The sequence below is a fragment of the Somniosus microcephalus genome, chromosome 16 (genome assembly GCF_052327205.1).
Source record: "Somniosus microcephalus isolate GS21.2 chromosome 16, FLI_Smic_1.0, whole genome shotgun sequence".
NCBI classification, from domain to species: Eukaryota; Metazoa; Chordata; class Chondrichthyes; order Squaliformes; family Somniosidae; genus Somniosus; species Somniosus microcephalus.
This window is the reverse complement of record NC_141002.1, coordinates 72,252,827-72,279,488: the sequence shown is the minus strand read 5'-3', so window position 1 is coordinate 72,279,488 and position 26,662 is coordinate 72,252,827. Positions and strand designations below refer to the sequence as shown.

Genomic DNA, 26,662 nt, shown 5'->3' with positions numbered 1-26,662 from the left:
ACATACACTTCAGCAGTTTCTGTCAGTGTAAGCACACTCTCAGTGGTGCATGGTATGTCTTCTATTTCAGTCCTGCAGTAGCGCCATACAAAAAGAAACATGATATTCCGGTATTAAATTACTGAAACCATATATGGTAAGAAAGCACCTGCCTTGCTCTAACCTTGGTAAAATACAACAGTCCGCTAAACACACCGAGGCAAAATTGCAATGCTCAAAGTAGAGCATAAAGATAGATTTATACTAGTGGATCTCCAGCAGCCTTGCTCATGGGTAGTCTTGGGTCTGAACTTGTTTGTGATCTTTAACTGCTAACCAGGCCGATGCCCCTAAGGTCACTATTCTCAGTAGGCAATTCCAGGTAATTGGAGCTACTTATAAACTGTTGAGGTCGATCAAAGGGCAGTTGTAACTGCTTATAAATTTCAGGCTAAAGATCGGTAGCTGACTTTCTCTTTTTTAAATAATTTTTTGCTTCTGTAATAACACGTGACATCTAGGGGGGAATTTTAACTTTTCGATGCGCTGGGATTGTGGTGGGGGTTGGTCCGGTAGCGCACGGGAAACCCTGAAGTCTGGGTTTCCCCACATGATCTCCACAGCGAGCGTCTCCTGTCAGCGACAGATTCCCCGCCCGGAAGTCAGCCTGATTGACAGGCTTGGCTTCCAGTCGGGTGGGAAACGCTGGAAAGGAGGCCGCAGGACCAGGTAGGTCCAATCCCCGACCCGAGGGGTGGGGTGTCTGACCCTTGACCCCGGGAGTGGGTCTGACCCCAAGGCGGGTCCGATCCTATGGGTGGGTCCAATCCCTGACCTGGGGGTCCCATCCCCGACTGGGTGGGGGGAGGGGTTGGGGGGTGTCCGATCCCAGGGGAGGGTTTGTATGGGCAGGGAGGGTTCTGATGGTGGGGGAGCTTGTGGGCTGGGAGGAAGCACACCTACTCCTCCCGGTCCACAAGGAGTGCTCCCTGAGGCCTTGTTGCAGCTGCCGGCTGGCTGTAGTAAAACCTGCAAAGCAGGTTAAATCCGAGGCTTCCAGCCTCATTAATATATTTAAAAAGCCAACCCGCCTCCAGGAAGCAGGTTGGGTGCCCGCCTCTTGTCCTGCCTCAGTAGAACTCAGAAGTCGGCGGGTTGGAGTCGACTTCCCAACACGCTTTGATTTCTTGCGCATTTAACCCCCCACCTGCACCCACTCCCACCCGCTCACTCCTGTTAAAATTTCCCCCTAGTGTGTGAGTCGATGGATGCGTGTTAGGTGCAAGAAAAGTATAAAAGTCCCAAACTCCCAGGGGCCTTTGATCCAGGTGTTACGACCGGAATCTGCTCGCAGGTGTCCTAATTTAAATGTTTCTGGTGAGCCTCCGTGCCATATGTGGTCCATCTCGAAACCTTGTCTGCCCCAAGAGGCCGCAAAGTGCAGCAGAATTCACTCACTCAGCCAAGTTCACCCCCACCGCCTCCATCCCCGAAATATGCTGCACTATAAGGGGGCTGAAAAAACCTTTTAAATTACAAATTTTCAGAGGGTGCAGGCTGCGTCCCAGGCTGTGCCCCTCAAAGTGGTTGCACTTCTCCCGATCAACAGGCCAGTACACCTGCTTTCTCTTGATGTACTGACCTGCAGATATCCCCCGATGCCAGGAACAAGCTGTCCCTGTTTCCGGCCATTTACCCTCCTACACCACTGGCCTTGTTTTGGGCGAGTGAGGGCTCTGCCTTTAATAAACCTCTGTGAAAACTGCTGGAGATGGCTGGGACCTTGCCAACTGGAGTCTTGGCCTTCTGGCAGAGTTACAGCTGGAGTGCTGCAGAAGGGCTGTGGATATTCAATCCCCGATATACTAATCAATCTCCCACAGTGATGCACATGTTGAAGCAAGACCAAGTGTAGTGTTCAGGTGAAGTGGGGGTTACAGGATAGGAGATAATTGGACCGGGGGTGCAGACATAATTCAGTCCCTATTTTAAAGTTATACATTCTGTCCTTATTTTTATGTAATCCTTTGATTTTATATTCCTACTTATAGTCAAATAGCAAAACTTGCCGCAATTTGAGATGTAGAGCTGGTTCGAGCATAAGAATTTCTCTGCAGTTCAGGCTGAGGAGCTGGAAGATGCAAAACAGAGGCACTACAGTGCCACCACAGGTGGGAGTATGTAATTACAGTGTGACCAGTTTACACAAGCAGTTTTCATTATAAATGTGGATGTAGGAATTTATAACAGGAAAAGTTGACACAAAAGTGTGACAAAAAGTGACACATGGAAGTAAGGTGTTGTAGCCACAAAGTGCCTGCAGATGTAAGATTTTTAGCTATATTACAGATAAATAATCTGTAGACTGTTCTTGCTAATATGATGATTGTTACTATGGGCAAAATACCACTATTTAGACTCATGCCGCTAGATTAGGGAGAGAAACAATTACCCAGGGTTCTCTTTCCTGGCTGCTGTTGAAAGATTTCTCCTAGAAAATATCTAGGTATGGTTGTCAAATGAAGACAGGACTCGGCTGTGATGCCCCCCGATGCGAGAATAGCCTGCCAACACTCACTGGGCTAGGTATCCTTCCCCTTTACTGAAGGTTCTTGCCACTTCTGGGGTTTTATTCCGGAAGTGATGGCAGACTCTGAATACACCAGGCCAGCAGGTGAATGAAAAAAATGAAAAAATATGCTTCCAAGGTATTTTTCCTTCATTCGTGTCTTAGCAACACTGTATACTGTTGCAGTCTCCAGTGTTGCTAACAAGGTGAGGAGGGGTTTTAAATTTTAAACGCAAGCCCACACAATAGCATGCCAAATTAAAAATTTGCAAAGATTTTGCACACTTCTACAGCTGCCCCAGAGGTAACTGGCCATGTTTTGTTGCTGGAGATGCCCGAAGCCTGCACCAGTGACATTCCAATCTCACAGAGGAATGCTCCCTAGTGCTGCTGAGCCTGCTTAGAGCCTGTCCAACAATATTTAAATTGTCCAACTCAGGAAAATCCAACAGGGTCAGCACCAGGAGCCACTAGTGGGCAAAAGGCCTGCCCCACTGGTAGGCAAGAGGCCTGCTCTGCTGGTGGGCAAGAGGCCTGCCTTACTGGTGGGCAAGAGGCCTGCTCTGCTGGTGGGCAAGAGGCCTGCCTTACTGGTGGGCAAGAGGCCTGCCTCGCTGGTGGGCAAGAGGCCTGTCCCACTGGTAGGTGAGGCCTCCCCCACTGATGGGCAAGAGGCCTGTCCCATTGGTAGGTGAGGCCTCCCCCGCTGATGGGCAAGAGGCCTGCTCTGCTGGTGGGCAAGAGGCCTGCCTCGCTGGCGGGCAAAGGGCCTGTCCCACTGGTAGGTGAAGCCTGCCCTACTGTAGTTCCAGCAGGATTACTGCTGAAAAGGAAAATCTAGGGCTTTGAGGTTGCCATGAAGAATGACCACTTAAATGAGGTGTGAGAGGGCGCCAGATGCCAGTGGATCTGTAGCCTAACAAGAATAAACATGCTCAGAAGGGGAGGGCAGGAACCTGGGGCAAAACCTCTACCTATTCAAAAACAAATTCTATTGTGAAGGAAGTTGAATTGAGTTTGATTAACAGGTCATTGGAAAAACACTCATTGAACAAGAATGTAACTGTGTTCATATAGATGAGAACCTGCACTGTTAAATGGATTTTTTCAGCATATTGGGGAGATTCTGCTGCAAACTGAGGCTCTCTCAATGCCTGGAGCTTCCAGTAACCACAGTAGAAAGTTGCTGCTACAGCAAACACTAGCAACTGAGCCCAAGCTTTTGCCTTGTAAAATAAAATATGTTCATTTTTTTTATTTGTTCATGGGATGTGGGCAAGGCCAGCATTTATTGCTCTTCCCTAGTTGGTCATGAGAAGGTGGCAGTGAGCCGCCTTCTTGAACCGCTGCAGTCTATCTTCTTTGTAGTGGTTTGGTACAACTGAGTGGCTTGCTCGGCCATTTTAGAGGGTAGTTAAGAGTCAACCACATTGCTGTGGGCCTGGAGTCACATATAGACCAGACCAGGTAAGGACAGCAGATTTCCTTCCCTAAAGCACATTTGTGAACCAGATGGATTTTTACGACAATCCTTTAGTTTCATGGTCACCATTACTGTTATTAGGTTTTTATTCCAGATCTATTTAATGAACTGAATTTAAATTCCCCAGCTGCTATGGTGGGGTTATGAGCTCATCTCTCCGGATCATTAGCCCAGGTCTCTGGATTACAAGTCCAGTAACAACCACTATGCTACCGTACCCCTAATTTTTACTTAACATTATCAGATTTATGGCTGGTAAGATGATGAGATAACTATGTCACTGATGTCATTAGGGATCCCTCTGATTACGGATCTGCTAATATGTCTTGCAAGACACTTCTAGGTGATAATCCCCTTTAAACCATTGATAACTTTACAATTCTACCCTGATGAAAAACTGCAGTAAAACATTTAAAACAGACTGATTATTTGTTGTGCTTTTTGTACACGGAGCTTTATGCAAATGAAAGCTTTCTATTTTTGTACAAAAGAAACCACTTTTTATTTAAGAGATCAAAGAACATTTATTGTGAGCCTTTCCTTTTCCTTAATGATGTTCAAAAATATGAATTACAAAAGGATTAATTTTACAGAGCAAAGAAAAGAATAATGATGACATAACACTGCTCTGAAAACTGACAAACATCATGACAATCAAATGAATTGTACTAAAAATAATGCCTCTTTGCATTAATACACTGCCTAACATGTCTCCTCTCATGTTACAAAGTACATAAATGTGATGATTTTACATTAATAAATGGAGCAACCTTACATTGACAATGAAAATATCTAGCAGAGCTTGTAGTGTATGTAACCGTTCTACCTTTAAGAGAACTATTGTATGTAACCGTCCACCTTTAAGAGAACTATTTTAGGTGTTGCACGACTTTATCTTGGCTGCTGTATACTGTAATACCGGGAGTGACCACACCGGTATATAAGTGCTGTGTAAGGATTTATTGGGCAGATTCGCCCTGACCTTCGAATAGTAAAGTCCTGTTAAAGTTACTCTTGTAGTCTGTGTATTAATTCACCATATAACCCACAGACTTTACAGTGGCGACGGGTTCGATCTTACCCTGCGGCAGCGACACACCCGAAGCAGTTAACGAGCGTCGAGAAGAGGCACCCGCCCTCGTCGTTCTGCTGAGAGAAGACTCGAGTCTGCAGAGCAAGGAAGAAGGAAGGATTCAGACACGAAGCCTTCCATCAGCAACAGGCAGTGATCGTCCCTTCTGCCACGGCGGTGAGTGAGCCGATCAGCCAAGAGAAGCAAGTCGGCCACGTTGACTGTGAGTAGGGGGAAAATAAAAAGAAACGGAGGATAAGGGCGGTGAACTCGGCCACGGTCGGGGGAAAGGAGCCGGACAGAAGTCGGGCCCAGAGGCGCTGAGACTGGGGCAGCGTAGGGCATGGAAGCCATGGTACAAGCGGGAACGCAGCCGGTGTGAGAGACCGGGATACAAGCGGGAACGCAGCCGGTGTGAGAGACCGGGCTACAAGCGGGCTGGGAGACGCAACAGCGTCATGAGACAGCTAGACCGCGACCGGCGAAAAAGGCCGGGCAGCTACCGAGGCCACGAGGCGCTGCGACCGGGATTGTAAGGCGCGGGAAGATATAAAAATAAATAAAACCGCGGAGAACTCAGCCGCAGCCGGGGGAGGAAAGGACCGGACTGCGAGAGGGCGGGGAGGCGCGATTGGAAGCCGCTGAGGGAGAGACAGAGCCCGAGTGAAGGGGGAACGGGACCGAGCGAGGGAGACCGAGCGAGATTCCGCCCAGCGGCTGGAACTGTTCGCCGCCAACGGGTTGTCCCCAGCGCCGGTTGCCGGCCGAGAAAAGGGAACAAGGAACGCACTGAAGCCGGCGCGCAGGCTGCGAACACCGAAAGCCAGCGGTCGTCACCCGAAGGAAAGCTTACCCCTCCTGCCAGGGGAAGAAACGCGGGAAGCCGCCAGTAGGCGGGGGAGAAGACAGAAGCGGGAAACCGCCATTTTGAAAGTGGGCGGGGAAGAAGACAAGCGCGGGAAACTGCCATTTTTGGCAAAAAAAAGTAACGAACAAATTCGTTGTGGTTTCTCAAAAAGATAGTGAAGATGCCTAAGCATGGTAACATCAACAACTTCGATTCCGAGGTGGAAGATTGGGCCACGTACGTAGAACGCATCGAGATATATTGTGAGGCCAATAAAATAGCAGATGATGATAAAGCGCTCACCTTATTAAACGCAATGGGGGCGAAGACATACGGGCTATTGAAGCGTCTTCTATCACCAGCTAAACTGGCGGATCAGACTTTCGCTGATATTGTTGCTGTCCTGAAGGATCATTTGAACCCCACACCGCTGATGTTGGTGGAACGATTCAAATTTTATGCGAGAACGCAACGGAAAGAGGAAAGCAACGCGGAATACTTGGTCGAACTGTGTAGACTAGCGAAATACTGCCAGTTTGGGGAAAATCTGACAGTGGCATTGAGAGACAACTTCGTGTGCGGGTTGTCGAAGGAAGGAACACAAAAGCGACTGCTCGAAGAGAACAATCTTACACTTGACAAGGCTGTCCTTATTGCAGCATCACACGAAGCAGCCGCGAGAGGCACTGCGGAAATGCAGCTGAAGGCAGCGGTACTCAGCGTGGATCAAATGACTTCGGGTACAACAAAATGTTATCGTTGTGGGAAGACAACACACGACCAGAACCAATGCTGGTTTAAAAACAAGGAATGTAGAAAATGTGGCAAGCTTGGTCACATAGCTAAAGTATGCCGGTCAGGAAAGAAGACCAACAACAGAAAAAAGTCACCGCAGGAAAAGTACAGCAAGGTGGCTGAGAAGAGTTCAGATGAACAGAATTCGGATTCAGACCCGAACGGCCAGGAACTGGGTAGTCTGAGAATTTACAATGTGAGTAAGGAAGCTGACCTACAAACTATCTGGGTCACACTAAAAGTAGCCGGAGTCCAAGTGAAAATGGAATTGGACACAGGATCAGCCCTATCAGTCATAAATCGAAGGGATTACAACCGGCTATTCTCACATATACCCTTGAGAGATACCAAGATCGTATTGCAGACATACACGGGGCATAAAGTATACCCCATGGGAAAGATACAAGTCAAGGTGAGAGACAGGGGCAAAGAACACCAAGGAATGGACTTATATGTACTACCTGAGGGAGGTCCACCACTTCTGGGACGGGAGTGGATCAGGGAAATAAACATGGAATGGCACTACCTAAAAGCAATAACGAGTGAGAACTCGGTGAAGACAATCAGCTCAGACTCTGAAACTGATGACGACAAGACCAGCCCAGGTGCGAAAGACAAGTCTAAAATGGACTTGCTGACTAAGGTTGGAAAAACGAAGGAGTGCATAAATACTAATGCTTCAAAGGAGAACAAAGTTTCAGAACAGAATTCCACTGAACAACAACAACATAGTTTGGCAGAGAATTCTGAGTCTGTCCAGTTTACAGACATGCACAAGTCTGAGGAACACCGGGCTCGAACTCAACTCCATTTCAAATTACAACAGCAATTAGAACAATTGAGTTGCCGTCTCGAGCAAGAGATAAAAGCAATGAAAACGTTCTTTGACACAGAGTGGGAGAATCTGGAAAGACAACAGAAACAGCTGAGGGAGAAAAGGGAGCAGGAGCACACAAACCGTCTGCGCAAGGAGGCCAAACGAATCAAAGCTGATTCGGTTTCTGAAGGGGCGTGCTCTAATCTGGTGGAGCAAGATGTTCAGCAACTGAAGGCGCTTGTTAGCAGATTGCAGGCAGAAAAGGCTGAGTTGGTCGCCATGAATTCCGAGCTCCTACTGAAGTTGGGTGCAGCATCACCGGACGATTCATTTGTGGAAATTCGAATGGTGGAGGCTGCGGATGATGGCGAAGTAGAAACAGCAAAGGAGCCCCAGGGCAAGGTTATAAACAGCCCTGCAGCTACTGGGAAACAGATGAGGTCAGAAGAGTCAACGGTCAGCCAACTCCTTTATATGCTGAGGGACAAGACTCTGAAATGGGAACAATTTGGACATGAGTCTAAATCTTCAAAGGAGAGGGGTTTGGAGCTCCCAAAAGTTATTGGAATAGCTGAGGTTGCAACACAGACTGAGAAGATGGCAGCAGAGCAAACCTTGGATGCCAAAAGTACGCTGATTCACGTCAATGTTGAACAACAGAATGCTGAAACAGCTGCTCCAGTAGAGGGATTGAATAATACAATCAATCAATCTCCCAATGAAGTTGAAGTATTGAAATCACGAATGAGGTCATTAGTAAAAGACTTGCAGGAAGCCCAGAAAAAGCTGGATGAAACTGAACGCATGAAGAAGTCTCTTCAGGAAAGATGTCTGGATTTGGAACAAATGCTGGCTAACGTCCAGCTGGGTATGGAGGAAATAGAAGATCCTCTCGCTGGCCTAGCTCAGGACGACACCGAATATTACCATGACCTGTTGGACGACACCGAATATTACGATGACCTGCTCTGCCCAGCTTGTGATGAAAACTCCCAAAGTGCGGAAACCATGAAGAATCACCTAAAGTCTAAGGAACATCGGGAGATGGTGGCGCTACTACGGAAAAAGGAGGACGAGTAGGAGGAACGGTGCATGCAGCTGGCAGCTGACAGTGGAGCCCAGAGAGTCTCCAAGAAGCAGAAAAGGAAAAGACGAAGCAGAAGATGATGACCATCTGAACCATTATCACCTCTACCAGGTCACGCACGTGGTCTCTCCGTACGGAGCCAAATCAGTTTGGAAGTAGAAAAACTTCCCAAGGTAGTCAAGCTTTTAAAAGTCAACAATGCTGTTCAGAAGTGACGGAAGTTCAAGCTGTTAAGTCCAGTGAAGGACTATTGGATGAGTCACTCCAGCAACGTGAACCGACTACACCGAGACTGAATCTGTGAACTGTTTTCCGCAGAGACTACATCTGTGAACTGTTTTTACATGAAGTTGGATATATGTTATGTTTAATGGGGAATAAGTATGTTGTAAGCTAAAAAGGGAGGATTGTAGTGTATGTAACCGTTCTACCTTTAAGAGAACTATTGTATGTAACCGTCCACCTTTAAGAGAACTATTTTAGGTGTTGCACTACTTTATCTTGGCTGCTGTATACTGTAATACCGGGAGTGACCACACCGGTATATAAGTGCTGTGTAAGGATTTATTGGGCAGATTCGCCCTGACCTTCGAATAGTAAAGTCCTGTTAAAGTTACTCTTGTAGTCTGTGTATTAATTCACCATATAACCCACAGACTTTACAGAGCTAATTATCCTAAGGGCCTAATTAAGGTAATGCCCTTTCGTAATGTATAAAAGATAATAAGCAGCACACTTACTGTTTCTTTTTCAAAAAGCACATTTGCCATCAGGCACCTGAGATAGGGCATTGCAAATTCATCATCTGTGTTAGTTAATTATCCAGCACAATGATAATTGAGTTCAAAGACTGTACATGTAAGTACCTTTTGAGTTATTTTTGTAAAATACTCAGCACCATCTGAGACGTGTCCAATACCCGATTATTAAACTCTTGTATCAGAAAACAATCTTTGAAATTTTACAAATATAATTAATGTCATTAAATATAATTTTCACTGTAATACGGCCCTTGGTCGCCATAGAACATTTGTGTAATTGGCTGCTTAGAGTGGAGTATTTTCTGCCTGTCTTTGAGAATTTAACTTGCAGAGAACGATTAAAAAGCCTGGACTGCTAAAATTGCAGACAAGGCTGAGGAAGCTCTCTGAAGTAACAGAATCAGCTTTTGCAGCATTTAAAAGAGTGAGACATTAAGGCTCCCATATCTCTGCCCCTATCAAAGCCTCAGATTAATTCTTGTTGGTGGATCAGAATGCACAGCTGCAGCGATGGAGAGAATACTTCAGTGGCCTACTTACTTGTCCACCCACCCTCCTTCTGAGGTGCTGTCCTAGGTGGCTTCCATGGCTGTACCTGAACCAAGCATTTCAGTGCCTGCTCCATCATGGGAGGAAGTCACAAAGGCAATTGCAAGTATGAAGCAGGAAAAGGCGACAGACTGCTACCACTCGAACTTTTTAGAGCTGGTGGAGATATAATTATTGACTACCTACACCACTTTGCTGGGGTATGGAAATTTGAAATTATTCCTGAGGATTGACTTCACGGGGTTATCTTGCTGATCTATAAGGGCAAAGGAAGCAGAGCTGAATGTAGTAACTATAGGGAAATCATCCTTCTTTCTGTCACGGGAATGATGTTTACTCATATACTTCTCAGTAGATCAGGACCTCTTCTTCATAAGAAGAGAAAACAAGAGCAAAGTGGCTTCACCCCTGGCAAATCAATGATTGATTGGTTACTTCGGCTCAACCTGTTTGCAGAGACCAGGCGAGAATATCATCACCAGCTACATCCTAAGTCAGCATTTGACCTTGTGTATAGGCTTGTCCTTTAGCAAATATTCTCTATCCTTGAGGTCCCTGACAAGCTTATACGTTTGGTCTTTACCTCATACTCAGAGACCAACAACTTGGTGAGCATTGGAGGGGACGAGAGTCTGCCTTTTCTGATCAATTCTGGTGCCAGACAAGAGTGCTTCATCGCTCCAAATTCCTTTGATACAGTCATGGATTAGATTCTAGAAAGGAGCACTTATTTCTCAACAAATTGAGCCTCTATTGTTAGCTACTCCTTCATGGACCTAGGTTTTGCAGATGATGTTGTCCTGTTGGCAGAAATTATTGCTGTTCTTGTCTCGATCCTTGAAATCTTTGTGGAGGAAGCTGGGGTTGCATGGCAACTGAAAGAAAACACAAATCCAGTCACTCTGTGGCTTTTCCTGCAGCCACCTAATCTTGGGATTGCAGGTGGGACTGTGGAATGTGTGGAGCAATTTACATATCTGGGATCAATGATCCATTGGTCATGTTGAAGCACCCCAGATATACAATGCAGAATTCCGTTGATGCACCAGGCAATGATGGGCTTGGACAAGAACATATGGTCATCGCATCTCCTGCTTCAAACAAAGCTTTGCCCGTAAATTGCTACATCACTCCAATTCTCCAGTATGTATTGGAGATTTGGGATGTCTCACAAGCAGACCGAGCAATTAGCAGACCAGTGGTGTCTTCTGTGCACCTGCCACATTCGACGTTTGGCTATGTCACCAATAGTCTGGTCAGAAAGATGGCCGCCCTCCCTCCCCTGAGGCTTTATCGCTGTTTGGGCACGTGGCCAAGCTCACATGACACCTCCTGTCACATGACACCTCCAGGGCACTCCGATCCTATCCTCTGAACACTGGGAACACCTCCCTGGAAGGCCAAGAAACACCTGGCTCTCAACCGTTACAGCTGATCCACCGAGCAATGCTCTAGAATGATGATGATGATAAATTTATTGCTCATTAAATAACATCACTTTGTAATGTGTGGCTTATCCTGCAGAATATTGCTGCATTTAATACATCGGTTAGCCTGTAGAATTCCACTTTCTAAATGTACTGTTCATTCTATAACCATTGCAATGTACAGTACTGTTCATCCTAAGGGTCATCACTAATATAGATTCACCATCTAATATACTTAAGTATATAGAATTCTATTGTGTTGTGTACTGTTCAAACTGAGGTGTGCTCTATATAACGTGCTATATGTTTTGTAGAACTGCATGGCATAATAAATTGCTCATCCTATGGAACTTCAGTATGCTATGCACTGCACATCCTGTAGAATGCGACCGTGTACCCCATCTCCTGAACTTGACTGTGTAACATTCTTTTCTGTTTTTGCACTGCACTACATTTATGTTGGCATAGAACACTGAAAGCTGCATAGACATATTTAACTTTTCAAACCCTGCATTGTGCAGAATTCAAAAACATAAAGATTTGGATTGTGCGAATGCAGCCAATTACACAATGTTAAAAGAAATAGCAGACAGGCTGAATCTGTTTCAATTTTTCTATTATACATAGTTTGGGCTGTTTTGGTTCTCACATAAACATGTTATGAGGATCCCACTCTTCAGATTATTCAAAACTCAGCTCGATATAAAAATATGTTTTGGGGTATATGTAAAGTCTGTGGGTTGTGCAGTTAATAAATACACAGACTTCAGAAGTAACAAACAAACAGGTCTTTACTATTCGAAGGTCAGGGCAAATCTGCCCCAGCAATCCTGCCACAACACTTATATACTGGTGTGGTCACTATCGGTATTACAGTATACAGAAGCCAAACAAATAGTGCCACACCTAAAGTAGTTCTCTTAAAGGTGAACGGTTACATTCAATAGTTCCCTTAAAGGTAGACGGGTACATACACTACAATCCTCCCTTTTTAGCTTATTACTTACAGAGTCCCCGTTAAACATACATATCTTCAACTTCCTATAAAACAAATTACAGATATAATCTCGGTGGAGTCAATGTCATATAAAACAATTTACAGATATAATCTTGGTGGGAACAGTTCACAGGTTCAGTCTCTGCGGAAACAGTTCATAGATTCAGTCTCTGATCTTGACTCGTTCCAAACAACATCTCTTTGGTGTAGCCGGTTCACATGGCTAGCGTGACTCCTCCATAGCCTTTTTCTTGACGTAACAGCTTGAAATTTCATCCTGTTGAACCAGCAGTGCGGACTTTTACAACCAACTGGCTGTCTTGATATTTTCCAGTTTTTCAACTAATTTAGTTCCTTTCGTAGTGTCCCGCCTGAGATGGTAGAAGTGCTAATATTTTAGACAGTTATTATCTTCTGCTTCTTCTTTTTCTTTTCTGCCTTTTTGACACTCTCGGAGCTCCTTTCTCGGCTGCCAGCTGTAGCGCCACCAACTCTCTATGTTCCTTAGACCTTAAGTGCTTCATCCGGATTTCAGCACTTTGGGAGTTTTCATCACAAACTGAGCAGACCAGATCCTCGTAATATTCAGTGTCACTCAACAGGTCATGGTAATATTCGGGGTCGTCCTGAGTTAGGCCAGTGAGAGGCCCTTCTACTTCCTTCTTATCCATCTGGACGTTAGCCGACGGTGGTTCCTTCCCTAACCATCTTTCTTGAAAAGACTTCTTCAAACATTCATATTCATTCCGCTCTTCCGGGGATGTCTGCCATTCCTTCACTACTGGCCTCATTTGTGAGTTCAATACCTTCCCTTCCATCGGGGAATTCGTTGTCAGGCTATTTAATCCTTCTACTGGAGTATCTGTTTCCACCCCCTTCTGTTCCCCTTGACGCAATTCAGCGTACTTTTGGCATCCTTGTAAAAGCTGTGTTGCCCCCTCAGCTATCTCCGTGACTTTTGGAAGCTCCGAATTCTTTCCCTTTGAACCCTGAAACTCGTGTTCCCATTTTGGAGTCTTGTCCCTCAGCGTGTGTAAGAGTTGGCTGGCCGTTAACTCTTCTACGGGGACACTGTGGATTAGAGTCTTCTCCATTTCATCCACCTTTCCCTCCAATGTTTTCACCTTCCTTTCCTCCGGTACTTTGGTTTTAAGCGCTCGAAGAAGTTGCGCCTTGATGTTCTCTAACTCCTGTTCAGGGGCCATTCCTACAGTCTCTGTGATCCTTCCAGTTGCCTTTCCTTCCACTGCCCGGATTCCTAGTTGAATATGTTCTTCAAGTTGTTGAACCTCGGCCATTGCCGCCTCATATTTGTCCTGGGTTGCCTTCAATAATTTAATGAGTTCTTGGACATCTTGAATTTCATGTTCTGCTATGTCTTCCACCTCTAATTTTTCATCGATGGATGGAATCTCTACCGATGAGTCTGTCTTGGCCTGGAGCTCATCAAACATTTCCTGCAGCCTTTGTAATTCTCGCTCATGTTCAACCTTTAGCTGTTCAGATGCTTTCACTAAAACTAGCTTTTCGGAGGTTGCCGAATTAACCCCTTCCAGGATTGTAGTCTGGGCCTGTTCATACTGTTCTTTCAACTTGTTACACTCTGCTTGCAACGAGTCGTAGAGATGAACTGGGATAAAATCCTGGCTTCCTGAAGATTCCTCTTCCTTTGGTTCGTTCTGTAAATATTCTAGTTCCTGAACAGCATCAGGGGAATGTGATTGGTATTTGGCCACGATGGCTCTATGGTCGCTCTCTGCTTGAGCTAGCTGTCTCTGTTGTCTTTCCAGGTTCTCCCATTCGGCGTCCCAGAACTTTTCCATATTTTTCATCTCTTGTACGAGACGGTCACTCAACTGTTCTAATTGTTGTCGTACTTTGACATAAGTTTGAGTCCGAACTCGGTGTTCTTCCGTCGTGGATGAATCCTTTGCTTGAACAGGCTCAGAATTCTCTGTCAACCTGGAGTTCTGCTCTGCAGCTTTATTCTTCTTGGTAACATAAGTCCTTCTGCATGTCTTCGTTTCCTTCCCCATCGTCGGCAAGTTCCTTTTAGCCTTGTCTTCCAGCTGATCGGCTCACTCCGCACCGTGGTAGAAGGGTAGTCAGTGCCTGTTGCAGATGGAAGCTTTTGTTGCTAAAGTCTTCCTCCTTCCTCCTGCTGCAGCCTCGTGTTTTCTTTCAGCAGCACGACGAGGGCGGTTGCCTCTCTTCGGCGCTCTTCGTTGCTTTGGTAGTCTTGCCGCAGGGTACGATCGGACTCGTCGCCACTGTAAAGTCTGTGGGTTGTGCAGTTAATAAATACACAGACTTCAGAAGTAACAAACAAACAGGTCTTTACTATTCGAAGGTCAGGGCGAATCTGCCCCAGCAATCCTGCCACAACACTTATATACTGGTGTGGTCACTATCGGTATTACAGTATACAGAAGCCAAACAAATAGTGCCACACCTAAAGTAGTTCTCTTAAAGGTGAACGGTTACATTCAATAGTTCCCTTAAAGGTAGACGGGTACATACACTACAGTATATATTAAGTTGCATAACAGCAATTAAGTTGAAGGCAACTGTAACAAATACAGATGTCTCGTGGATTTGATTGAACAGAAAAACATTGTGAAATTATACTGGCATGTGAGTGGGTGACCCAGATATGTTTTATAAGTGCTGATTAACTACTTTTGGAATCAGGATATAAGATACAGAGTTCCAGGCAATGATTTTAAGTGGGAGACAGTTCCACATGAAGAAGAAGCTATGTGGCCTTGTTGCAATTCTGTGCAGACCTTTTTGATTGGTGCAGAATGTTGAGGTATAGTTGCAGAAGCCCTTGTGTTCCTGGCTTAAGCAAACACTATCTGACACTGAACATTTGTAGCACCGGCAGATCAGAAGAACTAGAAGTCTTAAAAGGTTCTAGGTTGGCTTTTCAGTAAACATTTAAAACCAGCAAATTCATATGCTCCAATATTTATTTAACATTGAATTCATCAGCATTTCATCTTAATGACATCTGTCCTTTTTAAATGTAGTTACATTGTTGTTGCCTTATTTTATTTGAAACAGATGTATATAATGACACGAGGCCCTCGAGCGATATGGACTTCACTAATGGTGGGCAGAGACTGCAAAGTTGGGCCTACAACCTCATGTGCCCAATTCTTGGCATACTACATTTAGTGGCACCCAATTTGGGAGGACATAAAAGATCCAATCCAGAGATGAAAAGACTAACATGGCACCAGGCACCTACAAACATTTAGTTCATGTGCTATTTGCTGCTATTTATTTGTAAAAACAGCCCACAGTTTTACTTATATACTGTCTTTGTCTTCTAATTTATATAAATGCCTCTTGTAATTGTAATGTATATACCTTTAAGGGGGGAACTATCGTTTACAGCTCATGTATACTGCAGTACCGGCAGTGACCACACCTGTATATAGTACTGAGTAGTAATCTGTACAGATCAGTTCCCGTGTGAGCCACGTTGAGTAAACACCTGTTGTACCGTTCTCCTGCAGTCTGTGTCTTCTTATACACAGACACAACAGTAATAATATTCTGTATAAATAGAGACAGCTTTAGAAATGTTTATAAGACTGAAAATAAGAACCTTCACTTGTTTTGGTCGCATCTGTCTGAGGCTGAACCACACTGTTCGCAACCTTGGTGTCATATTTGACCCTGAAATGATCTTCCGACCACATACCCGCAGCATAACAAAGACCACCTACTTCCACCTCCGTAACATCGCCCGTCTCCGCTCTTGCCTCAGCTCATCCGCTACTGAAACCCTCATCCATGCCTTTGTTACCTCTAGACTTGACTATTCCAACGCACTCCTGGCTGGCCTCCCACATTCCATCCTATGTAAACTTGAGGTCATCCAAAACTCGGCTGCCCGTGTCCTAACTCGCACCAAGTCCTGTTCACCCCTCCCCCCATGCTCGCTGACCTACATTGGTGCCCAGTTACGCAGCACTTCGATTTCAAAATTCTCATCCTTGTTTTCAAATTCCTCCATGGCCTCGCCCCCTCCCTATCTCTGTAATCTCCTCCAGCCCCACAACCCCCTGAGACACCTGCACTCCTCTAATTCTGGCCTCTTGAGCATCCCTGATTATAATCGCTCAACTATTGGTGGCATGCCTTCTGTTGCCTAGGCCCTAAGCTCTGGAATTCCCTGTTCTAACCTCTCCGCCTTACTACCTTTCTTTCCTCCTTTAAGATGCTCCTTAAAACCTACCTCTTTTACCAAGCTTTTGGTCACCTGTCCTAATTTATCCTTATGTGGCTTGGTGTCAAATTTTTTGTCTTACAATAGTTCTGTGCAGCACCTTGGGACGTTTTACTACGTTAAAGGCACTATATAAATACAAGTTGTTGTTGTTGTTGTTTCATAAAGATGTGTTGATCATATATATTTTAGTTTTCAGTGTTTCAAGTGATGCGGTTTGAATTTTTATTTTTCTTATATTTTAAGTTCCAGATATTATGTAACAGTTTGAAATAACAAAGCTGAATCAGCAATAAAGCCTATGGCTCAGTAAGTGCACATAGACAGGATTCCACAGAGCACCAATGGCTTTTAGGAAGTTAAAACAGAAGAGGCTGGAAATACCCAGCCGGTCAGGCAGCATCTGTGGAGAGAGAAACAGAATTAATGTTTCAGGTTGATGACCTTTCACCAGTTCTGACGTTAACCCTGTTTCTCTCTCCACAGATGCTGCCTGACCTGCTGGGTATTTCCAGCATTTGCTGTTTTTATTTCAGATTTCCAGCACCTGCACTATTTTGCTTTTGCTTTTAGAAAGTAACTTGGAAATCATTTTCACAATTGTTCAAATGGAGAGAGCTTCCATGTTGAGATATAAACATTGCTGAATTGTAAACGGACTTCTTCAGGTTAAATAACAAAAATATTCCAAGTCATTGTCTGAAAAAAAAAATGTCAATCTACATAATAATTAGGCATGGCTGTATTAGATGCCTTTAGGTATAGTTGGCTTTCTCTGTCTGACAAGGAAGTACATGGCTGGGTCTGCAGCCTGCAGCATAACTGGATCTATTGTAACTGCTTAGATCTATTATTACAATCTTATCAGCATGAATAGCCTTCACAATGTTATTTGGCATGATTGGAATGTAAATGTTTCCAAAACGAACTCCGGTTTGTTCTTGCTAAGTCTCTTGGGTAGCCTCAGAATTATATCCTATTTTATGTAAAATAATACAAAAATATGGTATTATTTAGGGTATTCAGATCTTTCAATTATTGAAGTAAGCCAACTAGAAAGCTACATTACCTGATATAATATAGTACATCAGAAAACATTGTATAGAACTAGCATGTAGAAGGAAAAAGTCAAACAAGAAAATATAAAGAATACTCAGATATTAAATCCATCCTAGTAACAAGCTACACTGTATAGCAAAGAGCCATGAAATATCACTATGGCAACAGCACAATATGGCTGCTCTCTCAAGACTGATTCAGGTGCATTTGAATTATGTAAATTTTTCTGAGTGAACGATCGATCACATTGTACTGTGACTGGTATGATAGTCTAATTACTCTATGGGGCATTGTTCGAGTCAAGTTTTAGACTTCTGTACTGAGATGTGTGGTAAATTTTAGGCAATGAAGGAATCTTCCATTGTATTGTTTCAGGTTTTTATTAATTCATCTAATTTTGTGTAGACGGTGAAAATAACACTATATACTTGTCCCATACATCACATAACATAAATTAATTTCCACAGGATGAACCTGAACAGATATTGCTCCAGTAGCAGCATTTCACTGGATTATTTCATAATTTTGAAAGGCCCATAATTCATAAACCCTGCAGACATGAGTGGAACAGAAGTTTTTTTTTCTCATTATTGAAATCAACCCCGTGATGCACTGCTCCATGTGTCTCGATACGAGCTTAGTTTAACCCTTTGATCACTGGCTTCAGATTATACGTATACTAGATAATCTGAGTGACAATCATTGCCTCTCTCAGCGTGGTGTTATTTTATGACTAATCTGCTGCTGACTACTTTTGTCAAGTAGTCTTAGTATTTTAATTATCTTAATGCCCACATGTGTTGCACAATAATACAAGCAGGTTTAATTGATAACGCACCACTAAAACGGCAACTTTGGCCAACAGAAAGCAACATAACAGTGAAACTTGATGACAAACTAGGTGACAAGATCAGTCAACAAAAAAGGTTTTTATTGCTGTTTACGTTATGGGTATTCATCACCTAATACAGTAATACAGTGGAAGGAGTGCTGTGAGGATGGTGTTTGGATTACCTAGTTGCAGTGTGCCGAGTCTGATATTGCGAATATTACATCACGTGCAGAGATTACTAAGTGGCCTGTAGTTTGAGAGTCAGTTTCTCATTTCACTTTTAAAACCCATAGGCCTAGAAATTCAGTTGCGTTCGCCAGCCGTTAGCGCCTTAGGAGGGGTAGATCTCGAGCGCTAGGCACTTAGCGCCCGGGCGCAGGACGATCTGCGCCTACGCCCAACTTCAGTAGACATTTAGCGCCGGCGCAAAGTGTTTGCGCGCGCTCAGCTGCGCGCGCAACTTATGACATCATTTCGTCGTGCAACGCCCTTTGTGCGCCCCAAACCGGAACTTCAGTCGCGCCCGCCCAATGTGGGCGTGGCGGTGTTAAGAACTGTGAAGTGGAACGCAGCAGAGGCCCTGCGGGCCTCGGGGAGCGCTAATTAAAGGGCACTTACACTGAACTATAAAGGCCAGCCATTTTGCTACAATGACTTTTCTGCAACGGATTTCTGGACAGAGACCAAGGAAGAGACCTTACTGATTTGGCCCAACATAGGAGAGGTATTTTTGGCTTCTGGCCAGAGCTTGGAAATTTGCCTCATTGTGATTTCATTGTTTGCAAGTATATTATGGGGGCTGCATGGGGTTCCAACCCTCAGTTCCAGCATTATGTGCGAAGGGCTCGCAGACGCTGTGTGAGAGGGGCAGCCATGCCTAGACGCAGAGGGGGCATCAGGCGTCGGCAACGTAGGCCTTACCCACTCAGGGAATACCGCCAGCAGGTGTCCTATCTCACCATGACTGCCGCGCAGTGTGTTAAGAGGCTGCGCTTCAGAAGGGAGGTGGTTGCAGAGATCTGCCAGCTGCTTCACAGAGATCTGCGTCCACAGCTGATGTGCAGGACGTCTCTGTCGGTGGAAGTGAAGGTCACGGTGGCTCTGAACTTTTATGCAAGCGGCTCCTTCCAAGCCGCTGCTGGGGACATAGCTAACATCTCCCAGTTCGCCGTGCATCGCTGCATCCGGCAGGTCACCGATGCCCTTTTCACAAGGAGACACCAATTCATCTCCTTCCCCATGACCCTAGAGAGGCAGGAGCAGCGTGCAGTCGGATTTGCGAGGATCGCCGACTTCCCCATGGTGCAGGGCGCCATTGACTGCACGCATGTGGCTTTGCGGGCACCTATCGACAATGCCGAGGATCACCGCAACCGGAAGGGCTACCATTCCCTCAATGTACAGCTGGTGTGTGACCACAGGCAGCGCATCCTAGCTGTCAATGCCCGCTTTCCAGGCAGCAGCCACGATGCATTTATCCCACGCCAGACTACTGTGGCTGACATGTTCCAGGCACAGCCTCCCCCAAGAGGATGGCTTATCGGGGACAAAGGCTATCCTTTGTGTACATGGCTCATGACCCCGCTCCGCGCGCCCAGGACCCCTGCTGAGGAGGCATACAACGAAAGCCATCAAGCCACAAGGAACATCATAGAGCAAACGATTGGCGCCCTCAAGCAACGGTTCCGCTGCCTGGATCGCTCCGGCGGATCTCTGCAGTATTCACCGGATAGAGTCTCCCAGTTCGTCGTCGTTTGCTGCATGCTGCACAACCTGGCTATCCGCAGGACTCAGGCACTGCCACCTCACGTTGGACCACCACCTCAGGAGGAGGAGCAGGAGGACCATGAGGAGGAGGAGGAGGAGTACCAGCCCAGGAGGGAGCCACAAGGTCCAAGGGCCGTCCGTCGCCGGCTTATTGAACGACACTTCTAGGCCCCCTGTCAGGGAATGGCTTGTGGCAATGAAGGGACATGAATGCAGCCGCTCCGCAAGCCCTCAGCCGGTTAACGCAACAACCACTTGAAACATCACACATGGACAAGCTGAATAAAGAAAAAGCTTTATTGAACAAACTCAGGGCCCTTCCCACATGAAACCCAAAAACAGACAACGCCCCCAAAAAACAGTCAAAAACATATCTCACTCCCACAACCTGGGGAGGAATAACAAAACTTGTCCATCCAAATGGCCTTCATCCTCGGCCTTACCAAAAGAACCCCCCCCCATAGACAACACAACCACCCCCATATAAAAAAACATTTGCCAACACACTACTTTGTGTGCCGAGAGGGCGAGTCCTTGTCCAGCCTTTTCCGGCCCCTGGCCGACCTGCTGCTCCGCCTCAACCTGGGCCCTGTGGGTGCTGCAAGGCTGGGGGAAGGCTCCTGAGGGGCACATTGCGTGACGGCAGATGCCCTTGGGGGTCGGCCTAGACGAGCTCTGGCCCTCGAGGGGCCAGCTGCTGACTGCTGCAGCTGTGGCTGGGCAGCATCAGTCCCTCCAGCAGCTCGTCGCAGCTTCGCTGGGGGAGTGGCAGTGGCGGCTGCAGCAATGGGGGCAAGCTGGCTGATGCCAGGCGCTCGCTGCTCGCCTGAGACACTGGCACTCGGCCGGGCTGGCACTGCAGCAAGCGCAGCAATCTGGTGAAGGCCAGACCGCTGTGCTGCTGCAGCGCGGCGGGTGCCCTGGCGATGCCTGCCTGACACAGCGAGTGTGGCAGCAGTGAGTGCCCGTACTGCCCTGGTCTGTGCCCGCATCAGACCAGCCAGTGACTGCACGGCACCACTGATCAACTGTCCACTCGCTGCCTGTGCTGCCCTGAATTCATCCCGACTCACGTCCTGTGCTGCCCTGAATTCGTCCCGACTCGCGTCCTGTGCTGCCCTGAATTCGTCCCGACTCGCGTCCTGTGCTGCCCTGAATTCGGCCCGACTCGCGTCCTGTGATGCCCCGAATTGTTCGAGACCCCTGGCCTGTGCTGCCGCGAGTTGTTCGAAACCCCTGGCCTGTGAGGCCCCGAAATCGGACACACTATGAGCCAGGGACTCAATGGCCTCAGGCAACCGTGCCACAACCCCCATGAACTCGGTGTGCCGACGATCCGAGTCCGCGGACATTTGATCAAGGAGGCGCACCTCCTGGGCGAGGACCGTCTCCGGACTGGAGGCCGGACTCTCCCTCTGGGGAGAAGGCCGCCGAGCTGCCCGACCCTTCCCGTGTGGCTGGACGCCACTGGGCACAGGAGCTACACTCCCCTGCAACACTTCCCCCCTCTGGGGAGAAGGCAGCCGTGCTGCCCGACCCTTCCCGCGTGGCTGCACGCCACTGGGCCCAGCAACTACACTCCCCTGCAACACTTCCCCCCTCTGGGGAGAAGGCAGCCGAGCTGCCCGACCCTTCCCGCGTGGCTGCACGCCACTGGGCCCAGCAACTACACTCCCCTGCAACACTTCCCCCCTCTGGGGAGAAGGCAGCCGAGCTGCCCGACCCTTCCCGCGTGGCTGGACGCCACTGGGCACAGGAGCTACACCCCCCTGCAACACTTCCCCCGGCTCTCCTCCAGGGAAGACGTGTCCCCTCCATTGCCATCCCCTGGCGCGGATGAGGGTTCCCCCGATGGGCCGCCTTCCTCTTGCTCCTCCTCGTCCTCCTCTTCCGAGGGACTGACACTCGCAGCTTCAGGGACCTCCTCCTCACCAGCTGAAAGCAGGAAGGCACAAGAGTAGCTTTAGAGTGAGGACAGGGCGTCAGCGAGGGAGGCATGAGTGGTGGCATTCTGCGCATTGGTCGGACAGTGGCAAAGGATGTAGATCTGAAGCGCAAGGGGAACGAGAGAGGTCCAAAAGGTCATGTCCTTACCATTGGGGCCCAGCACAGGGTCGGCATCTCCAATTGCAACGGGGCCAATCACCCGGGCACCCATGAGTCGACCCACGCGCTCCTCCAGGTCACTGAGCTGCTGGAACTGGGGACGGCCTCCCCCGGTGACAGTCCGGCTCTTCAGATTCTGGGCCAGCTTGGCCTGCAAGAGAAAGGACGGCCTCTAAGTACAGTGTGCTGCCCTGTTGTTGTGTGCACTGCCTCCCATGGTCGAATAGCTTGGCCAGTGTGGTGCCCTGTTGCTGTGTGCACTGCCTCCCATGGTCGAATAGCTTGGCCAGTGTGTAAAGTGCAGAAAGTGCAATTGATGTTCATGCCAGTGCCATAGCTGCTGGATGAGGGCTGGCCATTAGGCCTTTGAGGTCCCTTTGCCCATAATGTGAGGTGCACATGCAAGGATGAGGAGGACACTGGAAAGGGTACTCACCCTGACAATCCGAGTGAGGTCGTTAAACTTTTTCCTGCATTGGACAACAGTCCGGGGGACATCGCAGGTGGCTGTGACCCTCTGGGCGATATCCCTCCAGGCTTTCCTGTACACCCTGTTGGGAGGCTTCTTGCCACTGTCCGGGAACAAGATATGGCTTCTCTTCTCCAAAGCCCTAACCAGCACCTTTAAATCATGGCCAGAGAAGCGCTGCGCTCGCTCACGGGCCCTCTGCATCCTTCCTGGCGCTATTTCTCTCCAGCAGCAGTGTTTAGGCCTAGCTGGAGGGCTGCAGTATCCAGGGCGTGGCAGCAGACCAAGTCGACCCTTCCCCCTTTAAGAGCTGGCCGGCGCCAGGGTGTCTGCTGTCAATCAAAACATGACCGCACCTGCGCTGCGCCTGGCCTCGGCGGTATCAGTCTGCACCGCCGGCTTAGCGCCTAAAGATAGCCGTGCATCGCCAGTTTTAGCGCTCGAGCAAACTCCTTGGCCAAAGCTACTGAATTTCGGCGAACTGCCCTCCACTTTCCGGCGGGCGCAAACTTTAGCGGCCGCCCGACTTTACCGCCCCAAAAGTGGCTATACTGAATTTCTAGGCCATAGACCCTAAAAACCATACAACCCTCATCTAAAACAGTACAGCCGAGAACCATTACCTGTGCTGTCTCACAATGTCGTGACAAACAGAAAGCAAAAATGTATTTCTTAATTTTAATTTTGTAAGAGTTTTATTTTTGAGTGCCTAATTGGCGATATTCTCTTCTGGGGATGAGGGAACGATTTGACCTTCAAGACCTTGCCAGGCATCAATGCAGATTCCTGAACACTGTCACCAAATGTAACATGGAAAATAATTCTAAGTGTCATCACTGCTGACTGGCCTTCCCTCCTGAGGCTTCAAGATACTGAATCAAAATGGCAACATGTCAAAATTTACCAGTCTTACTTCGAAGTTAAAAAACATTTGGATTAAAACTTAATCCTGGGCAACCACAAGTGACATTTTTGTGTGCCAGATTTTTCAGATTAATTTGCCGTTGTGCTTTTGAACATTGTTATTGCTTACATAGGATATACGGCACAGAAACAGGCCATTTGGCCCAACCACTCCATGCTGGCGTTTATGCTCCACACGAGCCTCCTCCTGTCTTTCCTCACCTAAATCTATCAGCATAACCCTCTTTTCCCCTTTCCCTCATATGCTTGTCTAACCGCCCCTTAAATGTATCTATGCTTTTCGCTTCAACCACTCCCTGTGGTAGCGAGTTCCACATTCTCACCGCTCTTTGGGTAAAGAAGTTTCTTCTGAATTTCCTGTTGGATTTCTTGGTGACTATCTTATATTGATGGCCTTTAGTTATGCTCTTCCACACAAGTGGAAACATTCTCACTGTATCCGCTCTATCAAAAATTTTCAGGATTTTAAAGACCTCTATTAGGTCACCCCTCAGCCTTCTTTTTTCAAGAGAAAAGAGACCCAGCCTGTTCATCCTCTCCTGATATGTATACCCTCGCATTCCTGGTATCACCCTTGTAAATCTTCTGTGCACCCTCTTCAATGCCTCTATATCCGTTTTATAATATGGTGGCCAGAACTGTATGCAGTACTCTAAGTGTGGTCTAACCAAGGTTCGATACAGGTTTAGCATAACTTCCCTACTTTTCAATTCTATACCTCTAGAAATAAACCCTACTGCTTGGTTTGCTTTTTTTATGGCCTTACTAACCTGTGTCGCAACTTTTAGTGATTTGTGTATTTGTACTCCTAGATCCCTTTGTTCCTCTACCCCACTTAGACTCGCACCCTCCAAGTGATAGGTGACCTCCCTATTCTTCCTACCAAAATGTAATAGCTCACATTTATTTGTGTTGAACTTCATTTGCCAATTATTTACCCATTCTGCAAGTTTATTAATGTTCTCCTGTAACTTGTTGCAGTACTCCCCAGTATTAACTATTCCCCCCAATTTGGTATCATCCACAAATTTAGAAATTGTGTTTTTGATTCCTAAGTCTAAATCGTTAATGTAAATTGTGAACAGCAGTGGTCCCAGCACTGATCCTTGTGGAACACCACTGCCCACCTTCTGCCACTGTGAATAGCTACCCTTTACTCCTATTCTCTGCTTTCTGCCCTGAAGCCAGCTAGCAATCCATTCTGCTACTTGTCCCCTGACTCCGCATTCTCTGACCTTGCTCATCAGTCAGATGATGGGGTACCTTATCGAAGGCCTTTTGAAAATCCAGATAAATTATATCTACTGCATTACCCTTGTCTACTCTCTCTGTTACCTCTTCAAAAAATTCAATGAGGTTGGTCAAGCAAGACTTTCCCTTTTGGAATCCATGTTGACTATTCATTATTATATTTTTGGTTTCTAGATGTTCTTCTATTTTCTCCTTTAGTAGGGATTCCATTATTTTTCCTACCACCAATGTTAAGCTGACCGGTCTATAATTCCCTGGACATGTTCTATCCCCCTTCTTAAATAGTGGTATTACATTAGCTATCTGCCAGTCCTCTGGCACTACACCTTTTTCTAACGAATTATTAAATATGTGTAGTAATGCCTCTGCTATCTCTTCCCTAGATTCTTTTAAAATGCGTGGATGCAATCCATTCTGACCAGGGGTTTTATCCTCTTTGAGTTTGATTAGTTTATTTAATATATCCCCTTTTTTATTTTAAATGTGCTTACCTCATTACTAATCTCATGGTCCAATGGCAAGTCCACCTGTTCTGTCTCCCTGGTAAATACTGAAGCAAAATAATTATTTAATATTTCTGCCATCTCTCTATCGTTACCTGTGGTATTATCCTGACTATCCCTTAATGGCCCTATTCCCATCCCAACCTTCCTTTTTTTATTGATGTGCCTATAAAATATTTTACTATTTTGTTTTATGTTCCTTGATAATTTAATTTCATAGTTCCTCGTTACCTCCCTAATTGTTTTTTTTTACTTCTCTCCTAACCTTTTTTTATTCTCTCTTATCATGCACTCCATGCTGTCTATGTGCTTAATGTATGCCTCTTTCCTTACCCTCAATTGTTCCCTTATGGCTTTATTCATCCATGGAGTCTCATTATTGTTTAGTTTGTTCTTTCCTTTTAGCAGAATATATTTTTCCTGCACTCTGTTGAACACCGTTTTAAATGTTTCCCATTGCTGCTCTACATTGTTATTTGCCAATATTGTTGCCCAGTTTTTTTCCCCAAGTTCTATTCTCAGAACCTGAAAATCAGCTTTTCTCCAATCTATTACCCTGGTTTTTGTCATACATATGTCCTTCTCAATTATCATCTTAAAGCGTATTATATTATGGTCACTACTGCCGATATGTTCCCCTACCTTTACTTCTCTTATCTGCTCTGGTTCATTCCCCATTACTAGATCCAATAGCGAATTCTCCCTTGTTGGACTTTTTACATATTGGGTTAGAAAGGTGTCCTGTACAGATTGTTATTTTTTCTCTATTAAATTGCATCTTTGTAAAAAAAAACTGTAATGGTATAAGTTCTGCGATGAAACAAAGTGCATCAATAATGATTGTAAACACCATTTGCATCAGATTAAAAGTTCCTTGTGTCAAATCAAATGCGATTTTTTTCCTCTTGTCTACTGCTGATAGATCACAAATACAGGAAAAGGCTTTGGAGGGATCCTTGCAGTCAGCTTGTTTGAGATGATCACAAACACAGAAGAAAAGAAAAAATTCAGTAACAAAAAAAGAACTTGCATTTATATAGTGCCCTTCACATCCTCACGATATCCCAAAGCACTTCACAGCCAATTAAATACATTTGAGGGGTAATCACTCATAGGGCTGGATTTTGC

At 46.2% G+C, this 26,662-nt stretch overlaps 1 long non-coding RNA gene across 2 annotated transcripts; it reads left to right on the top strand.

The window, feature by feature from the left end:
- Nucleotides 1-232: 232 nt before the first annotated feature.
- Nucleotides 233-16,995, top strand: LOC147106267 (uncharacterized). 2 transcript variants are annotated; one of them, XR_015081402.1, is made up of 3 exons: nucleotides 233-361; nucleotides 2,031-2,150; nucleotides 15,450-16,995. It is a non-coding gene; the product is annotated as an uncharacterized LOC147106267 (long non-coding RNA). The 2 variants fall into 2 exon arrangements; XR_015081401.1 differs by lacking the exon at nucleotides 233-361 and adding an exon at nucleotides 456-708.
- Nucleotides 16,996-26,662: the final 9,667 nt, after the last annotated feature.